General features: G+C 45.4%; 1 protein-coding gene across 18 annotated transcripts in view; it reads left to right on the plus strand.

The window, feature by feature from the left end:
- Positions 1-25,214, plus strand: part of nrcama (neuronal cell adhesion molecule a) — a 144,432-nt gene that overhangs the window by 73,606 nt on the left and 45,612 nt on the right. For all 18 annotated transcript variants that reach the window (XM_036956881.1, XM_036956884.1, XM_036956883.1 and 15 more), the window contains exon 2: positions 1,930-2,008. The gene's annotated coding sequence lies outside the window, so the exon portion shown is untranslated. The remainder of the gene's footprint in view (positions 1-1,929; positions 2,009-25,214) is intronic.

Raw genomic sequence — 25,214 nt, forward strand, 5'->3', positions numbered from 1 at the left:
CTATGTCTTTCTTGTCCTATGTTGCTATGTCTTTCTTGTCCTATGTTGCTATGTCTTTCTTGTCCTATGTTGCTATGTCTTGCTTGTCCTATGTTACTCTGTCTGTATGCTATGTCTTACTTGTCCTATGTTGCTATGTCTTTCTTGTCCTATGTTGCTATGTCTTTCTTGTCCTATGTTGCTATGTCTTTCTTGTCCTATGTTGCTATGTCTTTCTTGTCCTATGTTGCTATGTATTTCTTGTCCTATGTTGCTATGTCTTTCTTGTCCTATGTTGCTATGTCTTTCTTGTCCTATGTTGCTCTGTCTGTATGCTATGTCTTACTTGTCCTATGTTACTCTGTCTGTATGCTATGTCTTTCTTGTCCTATGTTGCTATGTCTTGCTTGTCCTATGTTACTCTGTCTGTATGCTATGTCTTTCTTGTCCTATGTTGCTATGTCTTTCTTGTCCTATGTTGCTCTGTCTGTATGCTATCTCTTACTTGTCCTATGTTACTCTGTCTGTATGCTATGTCTTTCTTGTCCTATGTTGCTATGTCTTGCTTGTCCTATGTTACTCTGTCTGTATGCTATGTCTTTCTTGTCCTATGTTGCTATGTCTTTCTTGTCCTATGTTGCTCTGTCTGTATGCTATGTCTTACTTGTCCTATGTTACTCTGTCTGTATGCTATGTCTTTCTTGTCCTATGTTGCTATGTCTTGCTTGTCCTATGTTACTCTGTCTGTATGCTATGTCTTTCTTGTCCTATGTTGCTATGTCTTTCTTGTCCTATGTTGCTCTGTCTGTATGCTATGTCTTACTTGTCCTATGTTACTCTGTCTGTATGCTATGTCTTTCTTGTCCTATGTTGCTATGTCTTGCTTGTCCTATGTTACTCTGTCTGTATGCTATGTCTTTCTTGTCCTATGTTGCTATGTCTTTCTTGTCCTATGTTGCTCTGTCTGTATGCTATGTCTTACTTGTCCTATGTTACTCTGTCTGTATGCTATGTCTTTCTTGTCCTATGTTGCTATGTCTTACTTGTCCTATGTTACTCTGTCTGTATGCTATGTCTTTCTTGTCCTATGTTGCTATTGTCTATATTGTAATTGTTTTTAATAACCTGCCCAGGGACTGCGGTTGAAAATTAGCCGGCTGGCTAAAACCGACACTTTTACTGAAACGTTGATTAATGTGCACTGTCCCTGTAAAAATACAAATAAACTCAAATAAACTCAAACTCAAAATAATGGCTTGTTTCACTGGTAGTTATGATAAGGTATTCATAGTCATGAAGTGTGTGTGTGTGTGTGTGTGTGTATATTTTACCATAATAAGACACTGTCCTGTGTGATGTCTTCTCTTCAGGCCTTTGGAGCATCTCTTTGTTTTTCTGTTTTGATGAAATAACTAATAATAAGTTCCTTTTAAGTTAGATTTTTTGTCCTTTTTTTCACTCAGGTGAAAGACATTATTGCACATACAGATGTAGGATCTTTATTTGATGACTCTTTAAGTTGCTGAGAATTTTCCTGCACAACAGGAAATACACATTTGTAGTGTATTTGAGTTTTAAAGTTTGTGATTTCCTCTTTTAAATATCAAACTTTATTTGCTCTAAGGAAAAAATGTATCATCCTCTATAATGAATTAGAATCCACAAAATAATCCACATTTCCTCTTGCTGCAGGATTATTTTCCTGCTGTAGCAAACTGGCTCAAATTAAGATCCCACATCTGTAAAAAGTTGATTTCTAGGGCATGCAGAACAAATGCGATGTGAACTAGATACCCCTGTACATTTTATAACACTTACTACCTCACACTACAGCATGTTTACATTCCTCTGTTCCATTTCCCTTCTCCTGGTTCTTCCTTTATGTCAGGACAGATGCATTACGGTGGGATGGCCAAGCTTGGGTCTAACGTTCATTAATTTGTGTTCCAGGTCTGAAGTCCTTCTCAGCAGTCAGAGTGTGTGGATGAATCCAACTGGAGGACGAATCCCTTTGATTGGATCCCCATAGGTAAGAGCAACCTTTAAGTATCTGTCATCGCTGAAAGTCATTCTATTTGTTGGAGAATCAATATGTTCCTTAACATTTTATTTGTTTAATATATTTAATTACACTTTTTTATGTTTCTCTCAGCGCTGCCAAACGACAGTACAGTATGTACTGGACTTACCTAACTACTGGCATATACACGGAGTAGACCAAACACTAAGAACACCTTCCTAATATTGACTTGCACCCCGTTTTGCCCTCAGAACAGCCTCAATGTGTCAGGGTGTGGACTCTACAAGGTGTGGAAAGTGTTCCACAGGGATGCTGGCCCATGCTGACTCCAATGCTTCCCACAGTTGTGTCAAATTGTCTGGATGTCCTTTGGGTGGTGGACCATTCAGGAAACTGTTGAGTGTGAAAAACCCAGCAGCATTGTGCCTGGTACCTACTACCATACTGCGTTCAAAGGCACTTCAATATGTTGTCTTGCCCATTCATCCTCTGAATGGCACACGTACACAGTCCATGTCTCAACTGTCTCAAGGATTACAAATCCTTCTTTAACCTGTCTCCTCCCCTTCATCTACACTGATTGAAGTGGATCAAGTGACATCAATAAGGGATCATATCTTTCAAATGGATTCACCTGGTCAGTCTGTGTTATTTAAATAGCATGTTATTCTTAATGTTTTGTCCACTCAGTGTATGAGCATACAGTGTCTGGATTCATTGCACTGCCAGTTGCCACACTCTCAGAAAGGAAGAGTGATATGTAAAACCATTTTTCCCTGTAGGAGAACCCTCTGAAAAAAGTCTCAAAATAGAACCTTTACAGTGGAACCAGAGGTTCTATATGGAACCAAAAAGGGTTCAATATGATCCAAAAAGAGTTCTATCTGGAGGGTTCTCCTACAAAGACAAATCACTTTTTCAGAGGGTTTTCCTACAAAGACAAATCACTTTTTCAGAGGGTTCTCCTACAAAGACAAATCACTTTTTCAGAGGGTTCTCCTACAAAGACAAATCACTTTTTCAGAGGGTTCTCCTACAAAGACAAATCACTTTTTCAGAGGGTTCTCCTACAAAGACAAATCACTTTTTCAGAGGGTTTTCCTACAAAGACAAATCACTTTTTCAGAGGGTTTTCCTACAAAGACAAATCACTTTTTCAGAGGGTTCTCCTACAAAGACAAATCACTTTTTCAGAGGGTTCTCCTACAAAGACAAATCACTTTTTCAGAGGGTTCTCCTACAGGGACAAATTGTTCTATATAGAACTTTTTCAGAGTGTTCTCCTACAGGACAAATTGTTCTATATGGAACTTTTTCAGAGGGTTCTCCTACAGGACAAATGGTTATATGTGGAACTTTTTCAGAGGGTTCTCCTACAGGACAAATGGTTCTATATAGAACTTTTCAGAGTGTTCTCCTACAGGGACAAATTGTTCTATATGGAACTTTTTCAGGGGGTTCTCCTACAGGGAGAAATGGTTCTATATGGAACTTTTTCAGAGGGTTCTCCTACAGGAAAAATGGTTCTATATGGAACTTTTTCAGAGGGTTCTCCTACAGGACAAATGGTTCTATATGGAACTTTATTTCTGAGAGTGCACATGCCTTGCCTCAGTCTCTTAGTAGAGGTTGTTGGGTTTATTGTTGGTTGGTTGCTGGCCGGTTGTTTGGTGGTTACTGGTCGGTGGTTTTGTGGCCATCACTTGTCTGTGGTCATCTCATCAGTGGCCATGGGCTCAGCCAGAGAAGGAACCCTGCAGGGTGAATCCATACAGGCCCTGTGTGTGTGTGTGTGTGTGTGTGTGTGTGTGTGTGTGTGTGTGTGTGTGTGTGTTCACCACAGGGAACAGAATCAGATACTAATGAACTTACAGTATAACACAGTGTATGCCTTTGATGTGAATCTGGTCTAGTCAGTCAATCCACACCAGATAAGGCCCACTCCTCAGGCTACAGTGGGCATTTCAACATTATGATGTTACAGCGTACGCACCAATTCCCTTTCTCTTAAAGGGCACAGTGGTTTGGAGGAAAAATGAAGTCCCAAAAATAGCTTTTAATCATGGACTGTAGTTCAGTCTGTTATGGAGTCATGTTGTTGGGGACTAATAGTCTGTCTTTTAAAGTACCTCAGCAGTTGTCACTAAGTACTTTCACTAGTTGTGTTTTATTGAGTTATTGATCTTTTTAAAAGCAGAAATGGTGAATTCCCTGAAATAACGTAACACTTTATTACGAGCTGTCAGTGTCTCACTTACATTGACGTCAACAAATAGACAGGAAGAAATCTGTTTCTGTTCAGCACCATCTTTTCTCTGCAGGTTTCCAGATCAATATACATTCTCTCTCTCAACTGCTTTGTGTTATATTGATCGGTGGCTATAAATACCGGTGGCCAATCTGGGTAGATCTCATTGGATTTCATTGATATGCAGTGGCATTACACTGGAAGGTAAAAGCTATTGATGAACAGGCTACACGTGGCCTCAGAGCCTCGGAGCGTGACACTGTGTTTAACAACAACATGAGTTACTATGGCACCAGTAACCCACCTTCCACAGTGTGTGTGTGTGTGTGTGTGTGTGTCTGTGTCTGTGTGTGTGTGTGTGTGTGTGTGTGTGAGACCTTCAGAGCATAGCTGTTAGACCTTTATGGTTACAGTATTAACATGCTAAATGCTGCTGTCACTGGTCATCCACATAGAGACCTTGTCCACGATCCCCAGTCCACCTGACACATCCCCCATTCTCTCTCTCTCTCTGCTGGGATGGTAAGGATGAATGGACAGGAGGATGGCCAGGAGGACCAGTGTGAATTGGCATCCCCCTATCCTTCATCCCTCCATCTGTTCATCAGGCAGGATGAGTAGTCTGAGGGTGGGGGGGGGGGGGGGGGGTGGAGTTGGATGAGGGGAAAGCTGGAGGTGGGTGAGGAGATGGGGGGGGGGGGATCAGGGTCAATCCCTGGCAGAAATCAAGGATAGAGGAGAATCAGGGGATAGTCCCTGAGAGGAGGGCCGGAGAGAAGAGAGGTCCAATCCCCACACAGTAATCCCTCCATCCCTCTAATGATAATTCTATTATCAAGCACTAATAGTCCATTCATATGTGTACTACGAGGTGTCCAGTCACTTTACCTCTCTAGTCATTACTGGCCAGTAAGCAGGTTGTATTGTAATAAATGCTGAATAGATTGTAAGATTGGTAGGAAACTTCTGGATTCAGATAACATTGTACTTTGTTACATAATACTATGCTGCATCTGACAAGCTCTCCTCCAGCATTTTCTCTGTGTGTGTGTGTGTGTGTGAACGGTGCTATACTAAGAACTGTGCTATACTAAGAATGGGATAGATTGTAGGGTGCAGTAGCAGTCTGTGTGATCTAGGCTCTGTGACCTGATGGGAAGTGAATCTCAGACCTGCCATGTTTCCACTCTCCCTCATAACGCCGCCTCCAATGCATGCTGGGTAATCACATTGTCCTCTCACCTGGTGAGAACAGACCTGCTGTGTGTGTGTATCTGCGTGCATGCGTACAGTATGTGTGAAGAAAGACCTGCTGCCTATGTGTGTGTGTGATGAGAGGTGAGAGACCACTGCAGTATAATCCATCCAATATCTCTCTGTCTTGTTTCACCTCATGGAGGCTGTTACATCTTTGGTAAACTATTGTACGTTCACATGAAGCCTAACCTGAGCTTTTAATAGATATTTGTAGGCTTTAGCTCAGAGGGATAACATGGTCTAACATGGTTGTGAGGCACACAGAGAAAATAACCTCCAACACTCTACTCAACAAATTGGATGAGAGTTTTGTCACCAAAGCCACCACTGCGACCTGTATGCTCTCGTTGGCTGGCCCTCGCTTCATACTCGTCGCCAAACCCACTGGCTCCAGGTCATCTACAAGTCTCTGCTAGGTAAAGCCCCGCCTTCAATAAGAAATTGTTCTTAACTGACTTGCCTCGTTAAATAAAGGTAAAAAAATAAATATATATTTTCTCAGCTCACTGGTCACCATAGCAGCACCCACCCGTAGCACGCGCTCCAGCAGGTATATCTCACTGGTCACCATAGCAGCACCCACTCGTAGCACGCACTCCAGCAGGTATATCTCACTGGTCACCATAGCAGCACCCACTCGTAGCACGCGCTCCAGCAGGTATATCTCACTTGTCATCCCCAAAGCCAATTATTCCTTTGGCCGCCTCTCCTTCCAGTTCTCTGCTGCCAATGACTGGAACAAACTAGAAAAATCTCTGAAGCTGGAGACTCTTACCTCCCTCACTATCTTTAAGCACCAGCTGTCAGAGCAGCTCACAGATCACTGCACCTGTACATATTTCATCTCTAAATAGCCCATCCAATCTACCTCATCCCGATACTGTATTTATAGAGGGTGGGAACCTTCTCACTGCAGAGGGTAGGAGCCTTTTCACTGCAGAGGGTAGGAGCCTTCTCACTGCAGAGGGTAGGAGCCTTCTCACTGCAGAGGGTAGGAGCCTTCTCAATGCAGAGGGTAGGAGCCTTCTCACTGCAGAGGGTGGGAGCCTTCTCACTGCAGAGGGTAGGAGCCTTCTCACTGCAGAGGGTAGGAGCCTTCTCACTGCAGAGGGTAGGAGCCTTCTCACTGTAGAGGGTGGGAGCCTTCTCACTGCAGAGAGTAGAAGCCACCCCTCCATCTCTCCACCCTCTACATCCCTCCATCCTCTCCATCCCTCCACCCTCTCCACCCTCTCCACCCCCCCACCCTCTCCATCCCTCCACCCCTCCACCTCTCCACCCTCTCCATCCCTCCACCCCTCCACCCCTCCACCCCTCCACCCTCTCCACCCCTCCATCCCTCCACCCCTCCATCCCTCCACCCTCCCCATCCCTCCACCCCTCCACCCTCTCCATCTGTCCACCCTTCCACCCCTCCACCCCTCCATCCCTCCATCCCTCCACCCTCTCCATCTGTCCACCCTTCCACCCCTCCACCCCTCCATCCCTCCACCCCTCCACCCTCTCCACCCCTCCACCCCTCCATCCCTCCACCCCTCCATCCCTCCATCCCTCCACCCTCTCCAACCCTCCACCCTCCCCACCCCTCCATCCCTCCACCCTCTCCATCCCTCCACCCTCTCCACCCCTCCATCCCTCCATCCCTCCATCCCTCCACCCCTCCATCTCTCCACCCTCTCCACCCCTCCACCCCTCCATCCCTCCACCCCTCCATCCCTCCATCCCTCCACCCTCCCATCCCTCCACCCTTTCCACCCCTCCACCCCTCCATCCCTCCATCCCTCCACCCCTCCAATCTCCACCCTCTCCACCCCTCCACCCCTCCATCCCTCCACCCCTCCATCCCTCCATCCCTCCACCCTCCCCATCCCTCCACCTCTCCACCCCTCCACCCTCTCCATCTGTCCACCCTTCCACCCCTCCACCCCTCCATCCCTCCATCCCTCCACCCCTCCATCCCTCCACCCTCTCCACCCCTCCATCCCTCCACCCTCTCCATCCCTCCATCCCTCCACCCTCCCATCCCTCCACCCTTTCCACCCCTCCACCCCTCCATCCCTCCACCCCTCCATCCCTCCATCCCTCCACCCCTCCATCCCTCCACCCTCTCCACCCCTCCACCCCTCCATCCCTCCACCCCTCCATCCCTCCACCCTCTCCATCCCTCCACCCTCTCCACCCCTCCATCCCTCCACCCCTCCATCCCTCCATCCCTCCACCCTCCCCATCCCTCCACCCTCTCCACCCCTCCACCCCTCCATCCCTCCACCCCTCCATCCCTCCATCCACCCTCCCATCCCTCCACCCTCTCCACCCCTCCATCCCTCCATCCCTCCACCCTCCCCATCCCTCCACCTCTCCACCCCTCCACCCTCTCCATCTGTCCACCCTTCCACCCCTCCACCCCTCCATCCCTCCACCCCTCCACCCCTCCATCCCTCCACCCCGCCATCCCTCCATCCCTCCACCCCTCCATCCCTCCACCCTCTCCACCCCTCCACCCCTCCATCCCTCCATCCCTCCATCCCTCCACCCTCCCCATCCCTCCACCTCTCCACCCCTCCACCCTCTCCATCTGTCCACCCTTCCACCCCTCCACCCCTCCATCCCTCCATCCCTCCACCCCTCCATCCCTCCACCCTCTCCACCCCTCCATCCCTCCACCCTCTCATCCCTCCACCCTCTCCACCCCTCCATCCTTCTACCCCTCCCCATCCCTCCACCTCTCCACCCCTCCACCCTCTCCATCTGTCCACCCTTCCACCCCTCCACCCCTCCATCCCTCCATCCCTCCTCCATCCCTCCACCCTCTCCACCCCTCCATCCCTCCACCCTCTCATCCCTCCACCCTCTCCACCCCTCCATCCCTCCACCCCTCCATCCCTCCATCCCTCCACCCTCCCCATCCCTCCACCCTCTCCACCCCTCCACCCCTCCATCCCTCCACCCCTCCATCCCTCCATCCACCCTCCCATCCCTCCACCCTTTCCATCCCTCCACCCCTCCATCCCTCCACCCTCTCCACCCCTCCATCCCTCCACCCCTCCATCCCTCCATCCCTCCACCCTCCCCATCCCTCCACCTCTCCACCCCTCCACCCTCTCCATCTGTCCACCCTTCCACCCCTCCATCCCTCCACCCCTCCATCCCTCCACCCTCTCCACCCCTCCATCCCTCCACCCTCTCCACCCTCTCCACCCCTCCATCCCTCCACCCCTCCATCCCTCCATCCCTCCACCCTCCCCATCCCTCCACCCTCTCCACCCCTCCACCCCTCCACCCTCTCCATCCCTCCACCCTCTCCACCCCTGCATCCCTCTATCCCTCTATCCCTCCACCCTCTCCACCATGTCAACAACATGGTTTCACAATAGGTCTGTGGGGAGGCCTGTGTGGCCGTGTGCTGACCATCAGCATTATCCCAAAGCCCCACAGAACAGAGACAGAGCCCCGTAGAGAAAGACCAGAGGATTGTGTGGATGCTTCTAGAATGTCTGACCCCATCCAGCCATCAATAGGCAGGCTGTGTGTGAGTGAAAGGGCTGAGGTCATTGATTTGAACTGGGGCACAAAGCCACGCTATGATCACAATCCGGTCAGAGGCCTAGTTCAACAAGGAGACTGTGAGGCTTGGTTTCCTAACAAGAGGTGTTGGTGTAGTCTGTGTGTGTTGGTGTCATTTGTTGCCATGGTTTTTCTGTGTGGATACAAATTGAATCAACAGTACCATGAGAGATCCGATCAGTAAAAGCAGCATATCTTTACTCACCTTGTACGTCCAGAGTGTATAATATGTTTGACATCCCTACATCCAGGAGTTAGTAAATCAATGGAAGGTGTTTGCTTACCGCCATATTTTCATACTTAAACTGTCTGTTTTTAACTCTGATGTGAAGGAAAGTGTTAACTCTCTATTGTCTGCAGAACAAATGAGTGTTTGTAAATAATACTTACCTTTATACGCCAGTGATCGCTGTGTGAATAGCGGCATATTTCCCCGTGGATTAAGAAAGAGACCGAGCCCCTTATCTCTTCTTTATACAGCAACACATTAGTCCTGAAGAAGTGACAAATTTTTATTTGACCTTTATTTAACCAGGCAAGTCAGTTCAGAACACATTCTTATTTTCAATGATGGCCTAGGAACAGTGGGTTAACTGCCTGTTCAGGGGCAGAATGTACCTTGTCAGCTCAGGGGTTTGAACTTGCAACCTTCCGGTTACTAGTCCAACGCATCAATCATCTCCACGCTCTAACCACTAGGCTACCCTGCCGCACTGTAGCCTAACGTAGCTAGTGCAGCTCTCCTCAGATTCAGACGAGCGTGCACGGCCTTCTTTGACTCAGTCAAGTGGTTCTGCTTCAGTGTCTAAACCAACTCCAGCTGTCTCTCTGAGAGCAGAGTGTTGGAGAGCTGTATTTAGAATGAATTCCCTCTCAGAGTTGTCATAAAGATGGCTGTGTTAGTGTCTCTTTGTGTCTCCTCTCCTTGGCTACTCTTCAATCGAGGAGGTTCACTTGGTAACAGAGTAGGAACTCGTAGACCAGGGAGCGTTGCCATGGACACGGCGTAGTGATTTTGGAAGTGGCACTCCGGCTCACTCCCCAGCTCTTGACCCTGAGGTCTCACTTACCCACAGTGTCACTGGGCAGAAAATACATTTCCCATCAAAGACAGTTCCTAGTGTTCAAACCCCTCCCTGATCAATATGATATACTATGGCTCAAATTGAATGAGAACTGAAGTCAGAGTCTCACTGTTGGTACACGTGCTTGGCATCGTGTCATGTGTGTGTATGCATAAGTGCATGTGTGCAGACGTGTGTGTGTGTGTGTGTGTGTGTGTGTGTGTGTGTGTGTGTGTGTGTGTGTGTATGGGCATTTAGTGTGACTGTGTGTCTGCATACGTCCGCACCTCCTCATGCATGTGTGCAGACGTGTGTGTGTGTGTGTGTGTGTGTGTGTGTGTGTGTTTGTGTGTGTGTGTGTGTGTGTGTGTATGGGCATTTAGTGTGACTCTGTGTCTGCATACGTCCGCACCTCCTCATGCATGTGTGTGCGGCTGACACTCACACATGAGAACAATCAATAGACCTTCCACCTTGTGACACCAGTGTGACTCTCCTCTCTGTGTGTCAGACCAGTCTCTGTGGACTCTGCTGCAGTGGGCAGGGCATTAGCATGTGAATAGAGGCCTAAACAAACAGAGTGGGAGTCCCGGGGGAGTATGAGAAGGGGCCTCCTTACATCCATATGGACACATCATAGAGTCTGTAAAGCTTCCATACAGACCAACACACAAGCAGTGTTCTTAACGCAGTGACAGCCACTGTCTCAATCCGGCTGCTTAGTGCTCACCATACAGAATGGGCTGGAAGACAATGAACGTTAGCATAAAAACACACACTTGTCATATTAACAAAAAATAAGTAATTGTGTTTGTTTATCGTCTGTGAGTAGTTTTATTTTAGCACTCAGGACCTACTGAGTTGGCCAGAGCGGAGACTGAACTAAAAGCCTTTTTTTAATATGGTGTCCAAGTGGCCCACTATTCATTCACTATTCATTCACTATTTATCCACTATTCATTCACTATTCATTCACTGTTCATTCACTATTCATTCACTATTCATTCACTATTTATCCACTATTCATTCACTATTCATTCACTGTTCATTCACTATTCATTCACTATTCATTCACTATTCATTCACTATTCATTCACTGTTCATTCACTATTCATTCACTATTCATTCACTATTCATTCACTATTCATTCACTATTCATTCACTTTTTATTCACTATTCATTCACTATTCATTCACTATTCATTCACTGTTCATTCACTATTTATTCACTATTCATTCACTATTTATTCACACGGAATTGCTTGCAGGGCCAAATAAAAGGCAGCAAGATGTCCTTGATGTGTACACACATGAATTAACATTTTTGTGTGTACAGTACAGTACTCGTTTCGTTTGAGTCCTCCATGCTGCTCTGTAATAGCAGGCCCCAGTTCATATTGTAATCGCATCAATCATCTCCACGCTGTGCCTCTCCTACAGAACAACACACGGACCGGTCTACAGTATGGGGAATTAATGGTGGAACTAAATGGAGGAATGTATATGTCTTAAGGTGTCAGAAACCTTGGAAACCTCACAAAAGTTGGAGGCTCCCGAGTGGCGCAGCGGTCTAAGGCACTGCATCTCAGTGCTAGAGGCGTCACTACAGACCCTGGTTCGATTTCAGGCTGGGTCACAACCAGCTGTGATTTGGAGTGCAATAGGGCGGCGCACAATTGGCCCAGCGTCGTCCGGGTTAGAGTTTGGCCGGGGTAGGCCGTCATTGTAAATAAGAATTTGTTCATAACTGACATGCCTAGTTAAATAAAGGTTAAATACAACAATTGTAAAAAAAAGTTGTCATTAGGAGTAGATAGTGATGTATCTTCAGTTAGTTGTCATTAGGAGTAGATAGTGATGTATCTTCAGTTAGTTGTCATTAGGAGTAGATAGTGATGTATCTTCAGTTAGTTGTCATTAGGAGTAGATAGTGATGTATCTTCAGTTAGTTTCCATCAGGAGTAGATAGTGATGTATCTTCACTTAGTTTCCATCAGGAGTAGATAGTGATGTATCTTCAGGTAGTTTCCATCAGGAGTAGATAGTTATGTATCTTCAGTTAGTTTCCATTAGGAGTAGATAGTGATGTATCTTCAGGTAGTTGTCATTAGGAGTAGATAGTGATGTATCTTCAGGTAGTTGTCATTAGGAGTAGATAGTGATGTATCTTCAGTTAGTTTCCATCAGGAGTAGATAGTGATGTATCTTCAGGTAGTTGTCATTAGGAGTAGATAGTGATGTATCTTCAGTTAGTTTCCATCAGGAGTAGATAGTGATGTATCTTCAGGTAGTTGTCATTAGGAGTAGATAGTGATGTATCTTCAGTTAGTTTCCATCAGGAGTAGATAGTGATGTATCTTCAGGTAGTTGTCATTAGGAGTAGATAGTGATGTATCTTCAGTTAGTTTCCATTAGGAGTAGATAGTGATGTATCTTCACTTAGTTTCCATCAGGAGTAGATAGTGATGTATCTTCAGTTAGTTTCCATCAGGAGTAGATAGTGATGTATCTTCAGTTAGTTGTCATTAGGAGTAGATAGTGATGTATCTTCAGTTAGTTTCCATCAGGAGTAGATAGTGATGTATCTTCAGGTAGTTGTCATTAGGAGTAGTCTACGTAGGTTAGCCAGTACCCCAGACGTACCCTAGGCCCAGACAGTATGGTGGCCTACATCTGAGAGAGAGGAGCCGGCAGGCATCTGACCTTTGAGTCAGTCAGAGGGAGAAAGGTCAATACCCATACTAACATTCTGTATACTACGTACGACAGCATATACTATTAGTTCATTTTAGTATACTGTAAACAAACGGTATCCTTTTAGTTGAGTGTACTAGCGCTTTGCCTGTCTACCGGAAGTTGATGCTGTTGCTATGCAACTTCTTGCTAGCTTGTTAGCATAACAAATGACTAGCTATACATCTTACGATTTCAATATCAATGTCCGTTGAGAACGAACAACGACTATACCAGTTAACTAAGAATGACATAAATAATCAAGTCAATAAACGTTGGGTAGTTAGTTAGATAGCAGATAGTTCATTTACTGGCAGGTTTGATGTATTAGTAGCCACCTAACGTTAGGTAGCTAGTTAACATACCGGTACATTCAAGCAAATGTTGTAATGATATGCTATTCGGTTCGTAAGGCTAGCGAAGCAGAACAAATTGTCAGCCAACATAACATGTAACATAACTTATTTGAAAAGTCATGACTTTTTTATTACATGGCTCAACGTGGTCTTAACATTTGTCATAATTAGTTAAAGCAATGAATTTGTATCCACTCTTGTCGGACTTCAGCTGCATATTTTCCGCAAATTTTCTTCAAATCTGAAAATGTTGTGAAGCTACGCCCATTTTCTGAAGAATTGCATTACGGGCTCTAAAAGCACGGAAATAGTGTCCTCTGCTTGTATACTTCAAATTATGGCGAATGTAGTACGACATCCAGGAACTTTTAGCATACTAACTATATCCATACTATGACCAATAAGCATACTAACTACATCCATACTATGACCAATAAGCATACTGACTATATCCATACTATGACCAATAAGCATACTGACTATATCCATACTATGACCAATAAGCATACTGACTATATCCATACTAACTATATCCATACTATGACCAATAAGCATACTGACTATATCCATACTATGACCAATAAGCATACTGACTATATCCATACTATGACCAATATGCATACTGACTATATCCATACTATGACCAATAAGCATACTGACTATATCCATACTATGACCAATATGCATACTAACTATATCCATACTAACTATATCCATACTATCTATATCCATACTATGACCAATAAGCATACTAACTATATCCACACTGACTATATCCATACTATGACCAATATGCATACTAACTATATCCATACTAACTATATCCATACTATCTATATCCATACTATGACCAATAAGCATACTAACTATATCCACACTATGACCAATAAGCATACACCATACTCAATTTACGTCACAAATAGTACAATTAGTGCAGTTAGTGTGAGTATTGGAACACAGCTCAGGCCAGGGAGAAAGAGAGGGAGGAGTCAGAGAGAGATGACCTGCCTACCAGCCATCAACCCTCACCTCAATCGTCCCCTGAACTGCTTTTACTCACTGAACATGTTTGAAGGACACACTTTGTACTTTCAAAGTACACTAATATTATGTCAACAAAGGCATTACTTAGGTCATTTACTGTGATAGACATGAACCCCAAAACACTATCTGATGTGAATGACCTTATTAACTTTCCCTGATTGATTAAACATTGTGCTGGAGACATGAATTACAGTTAAGAGATAAAACACTGTCTTAACAACAGACGATCATTTCAAACATCCCAGCGGTTAAGGCTTTTATATTTCCCTCTGTGGCATTCATTCATTCATTCATTCATTCATTCATTCATTCATTCACTCACTCATTCATTCATTCATTCATTCATTCATTCACTCACTCATTCATTCATTCATTCATTCATTCATTCATTCATTCATTCCAGATTCTGAAATATGGAAATCCTGACATTCAAGTCAAGTCCTTGTGTCATTGCGGAGACTGGGTTCTGTTGTGTTGCCCTATGATGTGTTACTGACTGGGGGCTGTTAATTCTCAACCTCCCTGGAGATGTGACATGGGTCAGAGAGAGAGAGAGAGAGAGAGAGAGAGAGAGAGAGAAAGAGAGAGAGAGAGAGAGAGAGAGAGACAGACCAAGGTGAGCAGACGACAGCCGGACCCCCTTCCCCTCCCCTATACAACCCTCCCCCTTCCCTCCCTTCTCCAGACCGGCATCCCCAAAGTGCACGCTTGGGGGTTGACACCAAATTACACAAACATTACACAAACCCAAATAGACAGTTGAGCATGTGGGACTGTGAGGCTAAAGTATAAGGTCAGGGGTTGTAGTGGTAATGATAGTCTCCAGGTATAAAGACTACAGTATAAGGTCTGTAGTGGTAATGATAGTCTCTAGGTATAAAGACTACAGTATAAGGTCTGTAGTGGTAATGATAGTCTCCAGGTATAAAGACTACAGTATAAGGTCTGTAGTGGTAATGATAGTCTCTAGGTATAAAGACTACAGTATAAGGTCTGTAGTGGTAATGATAGTCTCCAGGTATAAAGACTACAGTATAAGGTCTGTAGTGGTAATGATAGTCTCCAGGTATAAAGACTACAGTATAAGGTCTGTAGTGGTAATGATAGTCTCCAGGTATAAAGACTACAGTATAAGGTCTGTAGTGGTAATGATAGTCTCCAGGTATAAAGACTACAGTATAAGGTCTGTAGTGGTAATGATAGTCTCCAGGTATAAAGACTACAGTATAAGGTCTGTAGTGGTAATGATAGTCTCCAGGTATAAATATCAATGTACTGTATCCTCAGAGGCCCTTCCTTAGGACAACACAGTAACACAAGGCTAGCTTAAACAGACCCCTGCTTTTATGTGAAGTTTAATGTGGCGTTGGTATCATGGGCCACATTATAGGGATGTGATATGGCAGTGTGTGTGTGTGTGTGTGTGTGTGTGTGTGTGTGTGTGTGTGTGTGTGTGTGTGTGTGTGTGTGTGTGTGTGTGTGGGTGTGCGTGTGCGTGTGTGTGTGTGATGTGTGATGTGTGTGTGTGTGTGATGTGAGATGGCAGCAGAGCAGCTGAGGTTGGTTACTAGGGGTTAGGGATGAGCTCAGGCATTCTAACAGACTCACTGGGATGAACGGAGGCACGGAGGAGGGAGAAAGAGGGGATGAAGGGAGTGAGGTGGGTGAATGAAAGGTGGAGGGGTGGAGGAGGGAGAAAGAGTGGGGGAGGGACTGAGAGGGGGGAAAGAAGGGTGGAGGGGCGGAAGAGGAGTGAAATGGAGAGAAACTGAGGCCTGAGATGTTGTGGTTACTCTCTCTGTCTCTCTCTCTCTTTGTCTCTTTGTCTCTCTCGCTCTTGCTCTCGCTCTCTCTCTGTCTCTCTCTGTCTCTCTCTGTCTCCTTCTCCCTCTGTCTCTCTTTCTCTCTCTCTCTTTCTCTCTCTATCCCTTCTCTTAACATCTCTCCATCTCTAAGTTAATGACTTGTGAGGGTAGAGATCAGTGTAATTGGCCACATCCTAGGGAAGTGTTAGGTCACAAACAGCCCTGTTCGGCATGATCCATCCTGACAATGCACAGCAGCCTCCCTCCCTCGTCACACTATACTAATCCACCACAGACACAGCACCACTACATTAATACACCACAGATACAGCCACACTACATTAACCACCACAGATACAGCACCACTACATTAACCACCACAGACACAGCCACACTACATTAACCACCACAGATACAACAACACTACATTAACCCACCACAGATACAGCCACACTACATTAACCACCACAGATACAGCCATTAACCACCACAGATACAGCAACACTACATTAACCACCACAGATACAACAACACTACATTAACCCACCACAGATACAGCCACACTACATTAACCACCACAGATACAGCAACACTACATTAACCACCACAGATACAGCCATTAACCCACCACAGATACAGCAACACTACATTAACCCACCACAGATACAGCCACACTACATTGATCCACCACAGATACAGCCATTAACCACCACAGATACAGCAACACTACATTAACCACCACAGATACAGCCACACTACATTAACCCACCGCAGATACAGCCACACTACATTAACCCACCACAGATACAGCCACACTACATTAACCCACCACAGATACAGCCACCACAGATTAACCCACCCACCACAGATACAGCCATTAACCACCACAGATACAGCCACACTACATTAACCCACCACAGATACAGCCACCACAGATGAACCCACCACAGATACAGCAACACTACATTAACCCACCACAGATACAGCCTCACTACATTAACCACCACAGATACAGCCACACTACATTAACCCACCACAGATACAGCCACCACAGATTAACCCACCCACCACAGATACAGCCATTAACCACCACAGATACAGCCACACTACATTAACCCACCACAGATACAGCCACCACAGATTAACCCACCACAGATACAGCCACCACAGATTAACCCACCACAGATACAGCAACACTACATTAACCCACCACAGATACAGCCACACTACATTAACCCACCACAGATACAGCCACACTACATTAACCCACCACAGATACAGCCACACTACATTAACCACCACAGATACAGCCACACTACATTAACCACCACAGATACAGCCACACTACATTAACCACCACAGATACAGCAACACTACATTAACCACCACAGATACAGCCACACTACATTAACCACCACAGATACAGCCATTAACCACCACAGATACAGCAACACTACATTAACCACCACAGATACAGCCACACTACATTAACCACCACAGATACAGCCACACTACATTAACCACCACAGATACAGCCACACTACATTAACCACCACAGATACAGCCACACTACATTAACCACCACAGATACAGCAACACTACATTAACCACCACAGATACAGCAACACTACATTAACCACCACAGATACAACAACACTACATTAACCCACCACAGATACAGCAACACTACATTAACCACCACAGATACAGCCATTAACCCACCACAGATACAGCAACACTACATTAACCCACCACAGATACAGCCACACTACATTGATCCACCACAGATACAGCCATTAACCACCACAGATACAGCAACACTACATTAACCACCACAGATACAGCCACACTACATTAACCCACCACAGATACAGCCACCACAGATTAACCCACCCACCACAGATACAGCCATTAACCACCACAGATACAGCCACACTACATTAACCCACCACAGATACAGCCACCACAGATTAACCCACCACAGATACAGCCACCACAGATTAACCCACCACAGATACAGCAACACTACATTGATCCACCACAGATACAGCCACACTACATTAACCACCACAGATACAGCCATTAACCCACCACAGATACAGCAACACTACATTAACCACCACAGATACAGCCATTAACCCACCACAGATACAGCCACACTACATTAACCACCACAGATACAGCAACACTACATTAACCACCACAGATACAGCCACCACAGATACAGCAACACTACATTAACCACCACAGATACAGCCAACACAGATACAGCAACACTACATTAACCACCACAGATACAGCAACACTACATTAACCACCACAGATACAGCAACACTACATTAACCACCACAGATACAGCCAACACAGATACAGCAACACTACATTAACCACCACAGATACAGCCAACACAGATACAGCAACACTACATTAACCACCACAGATACAGCAACACTACATTAACCCACCACAGATACAGCCATTAACCCACCACAGATACAGCAACACTACATTAACCCACCACAGATACAGCCATTAACCCACCACAGACACAGCAACACTACATTAACCACCACAGATACAGCAACACTACATTAACCACCACAGATACAGCAACACTACATTAACCACCACAGATACAGCAACACTACATTAACCCACCACAGATACAGCCACACTACATTAACCACCACAGACACAGCAACACTACATTAACCACCACAGATACAGCAACACTACATTAACTTCCACAGATACAGCCACACTACATTAACCACCACAGATACAGCCACACTACATTAACTCACCACAGATACAGCCACACTACATTAACCACCACAGATACAGCAACACTACATTAACCACCACAGATACAGCCACCACAGATACAGCAACACTACATTAACCCACCACAGATACAGCAACACTACATTAACCACCACAGATACAGCCACCACAGATACAGCCACACTACATTAACCCACCACAGATACAGCAACACTACATTAACCACCACAGATACAGCCACCACAGATACAGCCACACTACATTAACCCACCACAGATACAGCAACACTACATTAACCACCACAGATACAGCCACCACAGATACAGCAACACTACATTAACCCACCACAGATACAGCAACACTACATTAACCACCACAGATACAGCAACACTACATTAACCACCACAGATACAGCAACACTACATTAACCACCACAGATACAGCAACACTACATTAACCCACCACAGATACAGCCACACTACATTAACCACCACAGATACAGCAACACTACATTAACCACCACAGATACAGCCACACTACATTAACCACCACAGATACAGCAACACTACATTAACCCACCACAGATACAGCCACACTACATTAACCCACCACAGATACAGCCACACTACATTAACCACCACAGATACAGCCACACTACATTAACCACCACAGATACAGCCACACTACATTAACCCACCACAGATACAGCAACACTACATTAACCCACCACAGATACAGCCACACTACATTAACCCACCACAGATACAGCCACACTACATTAACCACCACAGATACAGCCACACTACATTAACCACCACAGATACAGCAACACTACATTAACCCACCACAGATACAGCCACACTACATTAACCCACCACAGATACAGCCACACTACATTAACCCACCACAGATACAGCCATTAACCCACCACAGATACAGCCACACTACATTAACCACCACAGATACAACAACACTACATTAACCACCACAGATACAATAACACTACATTAACCCACCACAGATACAGCAACACTACATTAACCCACCACAGATACAGCCATTAACCCACCACAGATACAGCCACACTACATTAACCCACCACAGATACAGCCACACTACATTAACCACCACAGATACAGCCATTAACCCACCACAGATACAGCAACACTACATTAACCCACCACAGATACAGCCACACTACATTAACCACCACAGATACAGCCACCACAGATTAACCCACCACAGATACAGCAACACTACATGAACCACCACAGATACAGCCACACTACATTAACCCACCGCAGATACAGCCACACTACATTAACCACCACAGATACAGCCACACTACATTAACCACCACAGATACAGCCACCACAGATTAACCCACCACAGATACAGCCACCACAGATTAACCCACCACAGACACAGCAACACTACATAAACCACCACAGATACAGCAACACTACATTAACCCACCACAGATACAGCAACACTACATTAACCACCACAGATACAGCAACACTACATTAACCACCACAGATACAGCCACACTACATTAACCACCACAGATACAGCCACACTACATGAACCACCACAGATACAGCCACACTACATTAACCCACCACAGATACAGCCACACTACATGAACCACCACAGATACAGCAACACTACATTAACCCACCACAGATACAGCCACACTACATTAACCACCACAGATACAGCCACACTACATTAACCCACCACAGATACAGCCACCACAGATTAACCCACCACAGACACAGCAACACTACATTGATCCACCACAGATACAGCCACCACAGATTAACCCACCACAGATACAGCAACACTACATTAACCCACCACAGATACAGCCTCACTACATTAACCACCACAGATACAGCAACACTACATTAACCACCACAGATACAGCCACACTACATTAACCACCACAGATACAGCCACACTACATTAACCCACCACAGATACAGCCTCACTACATTAACCACCACAGATACAGCCACCACAGATACAGCAACACTACATTAACCCACCACAGATACAGCAACACTACATTAACCCACCACAGATACAGCCTCACTACATTAACCACCACAGATACAGCCACACTACATTAACCCACCACAGATACAGCCTCACTACATTAACCACCACAGATACAGCCTCACTACATTAACCACCACAGATACAGCCACCACAGATACAGCAACACTACATTAACCCACCACAGATACAGCAACACTACATTAACCCACCACAGATACAGCAACACTACATTAACCCACCACAGATACAGCCTCACTACATTAACCCACCACAGATACAGCCTCACTACATTAACCACCACAGATACAGCCACCACAGATACAGCAACACTACATTAACCCACCACAGATACAGCAACACTACATTAACCCACCACAGATACAGCCTCACTACATTAACCACCACAGATACAGCCACACTACATTAACCCACCACAGATACAGCCTCACTACATTAACCCACCACAGATACAGCCACACTACATTAACCACCACAGATACAGCCACACTACATTAACCACCACAGATACAGCCACACTACATTAACCCACCACAGATACAGCCACACTACATTAACCCACCACAGATACAGCCACACTACATTAACCCACCACAGATACAGCCACACTACATTAACCCACCACAGACACAGCAACACTACATTAACCCACCACAGATACAGCCACACTACATTAACCACCACAGATACAGCCACACTACATTAACCACCACAGATACAGCCACACTACATTAACCACCACAGATACAGCCACACTACATTAACCCACCACAGATACAGCCACACTACATTAACCCACCACAGATACAGCCACACTACATTAACCACCACAGATACAGCCACACTACATTAACCCACCACAGATACAGCCACACTACATTAACCACCACAGATACAGCCACACTACATTAACCACCACAGATACAGCCACACTACATTAACCCACCACAGATACAGCCACCACAGATTAACCCACCACAGATACAGCAACAAATAACAACCTATACTGCTGTAAGAGCTTGGATCACAGGGCTGATCACAGAGACAGAGGAAGGTGGCCTTAACTGTGATATACAACTGCATAGCAATGATACCATCACAGGCACAGCCCCGTACACTACACACAGTGTACGTACCAAATGGCACCCTATTCCCTAACAGCCCTATGGCCCTCAGTCTAAAGGAGGGTGGTCTATAGGAAATAGGGAGCCGTGTTCCCCTTCTTCAACAGCTGTTCGTGAGTTTTAACACCTTGACAAATTGACCCCCCCCCCCCCCCCCCCCCCCTCCTCCTACCCTCTCTAGCCCTCTGTGGTTGTCAAATGGTACCCTACTGCCTAGCATAGACCCCTGTGCACCCTGGTCAAAAGTAGTGCACTATGTAGGGAATAGGGTGCCATTTGGGATGCATGCTAGCATAGACCCCTGTGCACCCTGGTCAAAAGTAGTGCACTATGTAGGGAATAGGGTGCCATTTGGGATGCATGCAAAAAATATGTCAAGAGTCCTTTCAGATAACTGAGTATAGCAGCTTGGCAACAGTATGATTTTCTTCTGGCGTTTGATTGACAGGCCCTTCCATCTCCAGCATTTGATTGGCAGGCTCTACCATCTCCGGGTGTTTGATTGGCAGGCTCTTCTATCTCCGGCGTTTGATTGGTAGGCTCTACCATCTCCGGGTGTTTGATTGGCAGGCTCTTCCATCTCCATGCATTTGATTGGCAGGCTCTACCATCTCCGGGTGTTTGATTGGCAGGCTCTTCTATCTCCGGCGTTTGATTGGTAGGCTCTACCATCTCCGGGTGTTTGATTGGCAGGCTCTTCTATCTCCGGCATTTGATTGGTAGGCTCTACCATCTCCGGGTGTTTGATTGGCAGGCTCTTCTATCTCCGGCGTTTGATTGGTAGGCTCTACCATCTCCGGGTGTTTGATTGGCAGGCTCTTCTATCTCCGGCATTTGATTGGTAGGCTCTTCCATCTCCGGCGTTTGATTGGCAGGCTCTTCTATCTCCGGCATTTGATTGGCAGGCTCTACCATCTCCGGGCGTTTGATTGGCAGGCTCTTCCATCTCCGGCGTTTGATTGGCAGGCTCTTCTATCGCCATGCGTTTTATTGGCAGGCTCTTCTATCTCAGGCATTTGATTGGCAGGCTTTTCCATCTCTAAGCATTTGATTGGCAGGCTCATTCTTTGGCAGTGAGTTTGTTGTTGTTTTTCTTTCTGCCTTGAGACATTTCAAGTTCTCCTCTCCTGAGGGGGCAATGCATACAATGCATACAAAGTTGCCACGGCACTGTGGGTGTGCTGGGTGTCATTTGTTCCAGAAGTTGACATCTGACTAGTATGAATGTTATGTTTTTTCATTTAAAAGGGTTTTATTGGTATGGTATGAAGTATTGTATATTTGCTCAAAATCACAATGGTGGCATACCTCTGAACATTCCAGTATGCTGTTATTTATCACACCAAATATGTCGTTCCTATGTGCATCTCTATGTGAGATTTGACATCCTGTATAAAAGCTGTTATTTTTCCCACTGTCACAGCTACTGTTGTCTGTTTTACAAATACACACAAATGTGTGTGCAGAGATGGGTTTCACTGTGTCTGAATGCTGAATGCTCCAATCTGTGTGTGCGTGTGCATGTATGTGTGTGTGTGTACAGTTATCCCCAGCCAGTGAGATTTGCTTATTTGTGAATGTTGAGTGTGTGTCTACAATAGTAATTCAGTGAGATGGTTTTCCATCCAACAGAGCAGAGGCCTGTAACCCTGTAACCCTGTAACCTTTAACCTCTACCCTGTAATCCTGTAACCTTTAACCTCTACCCTGCAATCCTGTAACCCTGTAACCTTTAACCTCTTCCCTGTAACCCTGTAACCCTGTAACCTTTAACCTTTAACCTCTACCCTGTAACCCTGTAACCTTTAACCTTTAACCTCTACCCTGTAATCCTGTAACCTTTAACCTGTGTGTGTGTGTGTGTGTGTGTGTGTGTGTGTGTGTGTGTGTGTGTGTGTGTGTGTGTGTGTGTGTGTGTGTGTGTGTGTGTATGGCCATGAATAGTATTTAAATGGAGTACAGGCTTAACTGATTGACAGCAGAGACATAACATAATATGTCATTTTAATGAATAGTTTGGGGTAGGCCTCGTCTCAGAGAAATGCTCCTCAGAGCCAGGTGCTGATGACAGGTTGCCCTATGCTGGGAGAACGGGGCTTCGGGTTATTATGTTGGAAGACTGTTGCTGCAAAACATCAAGTGAGAAACAAGGGGTGAGTTGACATAAATGCTCCCCCAGATTTATGCCCATTGGTTGACCGAAAGGGAAGTGATCCCTTAGGTTAACCAGGAAGCGTGGTGGAATTGTGTTAGTGTGCCATGTTCATTGGCTGAAATGAATAGGTGAATGACATTCCACACACTGGCTAATGGTAAAGAGGAGGAGAGATGTGATGCTATCCTGATGAGGTAACATTAATAACACTCCCATACCAATAGCTGCTATCCTGATGGGGTATCATTAATAACACTCCCATACCAATACCTGCTATCCTGATGAGCTATCATTATTAACACTCCCATACCAATACCTGCTATCCTGATGAGGTAACATTAATAACACTCCTGCTATCCTGATGAGGTAACATTATTAACACTCCTGCTATCCTGATGAGGTATCATTAATAACACTCCTGCTATCCTGATGAGGTAACATTAATAACACTTCTGCTATCCTGATGAGGCAACATTATTAACACTCCTGCTATCCTGATGAGGTATCATTAATAACACTCCTGCTATCCTGATGAGGTAACATTATTAACACTCCTGCTATCCCGATGAGGTTTCATTAATAACACTCCCATACCAATACCTGCTATCCTGATGAGGTAACATTATTAACACTCCCATACCAATACCTGCTATCCTGATGAGGTATCATTAATAACACTCCCATACCAATACCTGCTATCCTGATGAGGTAACATTATTAACACTCCCATACCAATACCTGCTATCCTGATGAGGTAACATTATTAACACTCCTGCTATCCTGATGAGGTAACATTATTAACACTCCCATACCAATACCTGCTATCCTGATGAGGTATCATTAATAACACTACTATATAAATACCTGCTATGAAGGTGAGCGAGATAGGAAGTGATGTGAATTATAGAGTTTACCCGGTGAATGAAGTGACGATCCATTCAGACCAGCCTTACTGATTCAACTTCCATAACAACTCTCCTCTCCTCCTCTCCTCTCCAGC

This window comes from Oncorhynchus mykiss, chromosome 21 (genome assembly GCF_013265735.2).
Source record: "Oncorhynchus mykiss isolate Arlee chromosome 21, USDA_OmykA_1.1, whole genome shotgun sequence".
Classification (NCBI taxonomy): Eukaryota; Metazoa; Chordata; class Actinopteri; order Salmoniformes; family Salmonidae; genus Oncorhynchus; species Oncorhynchus mykiss.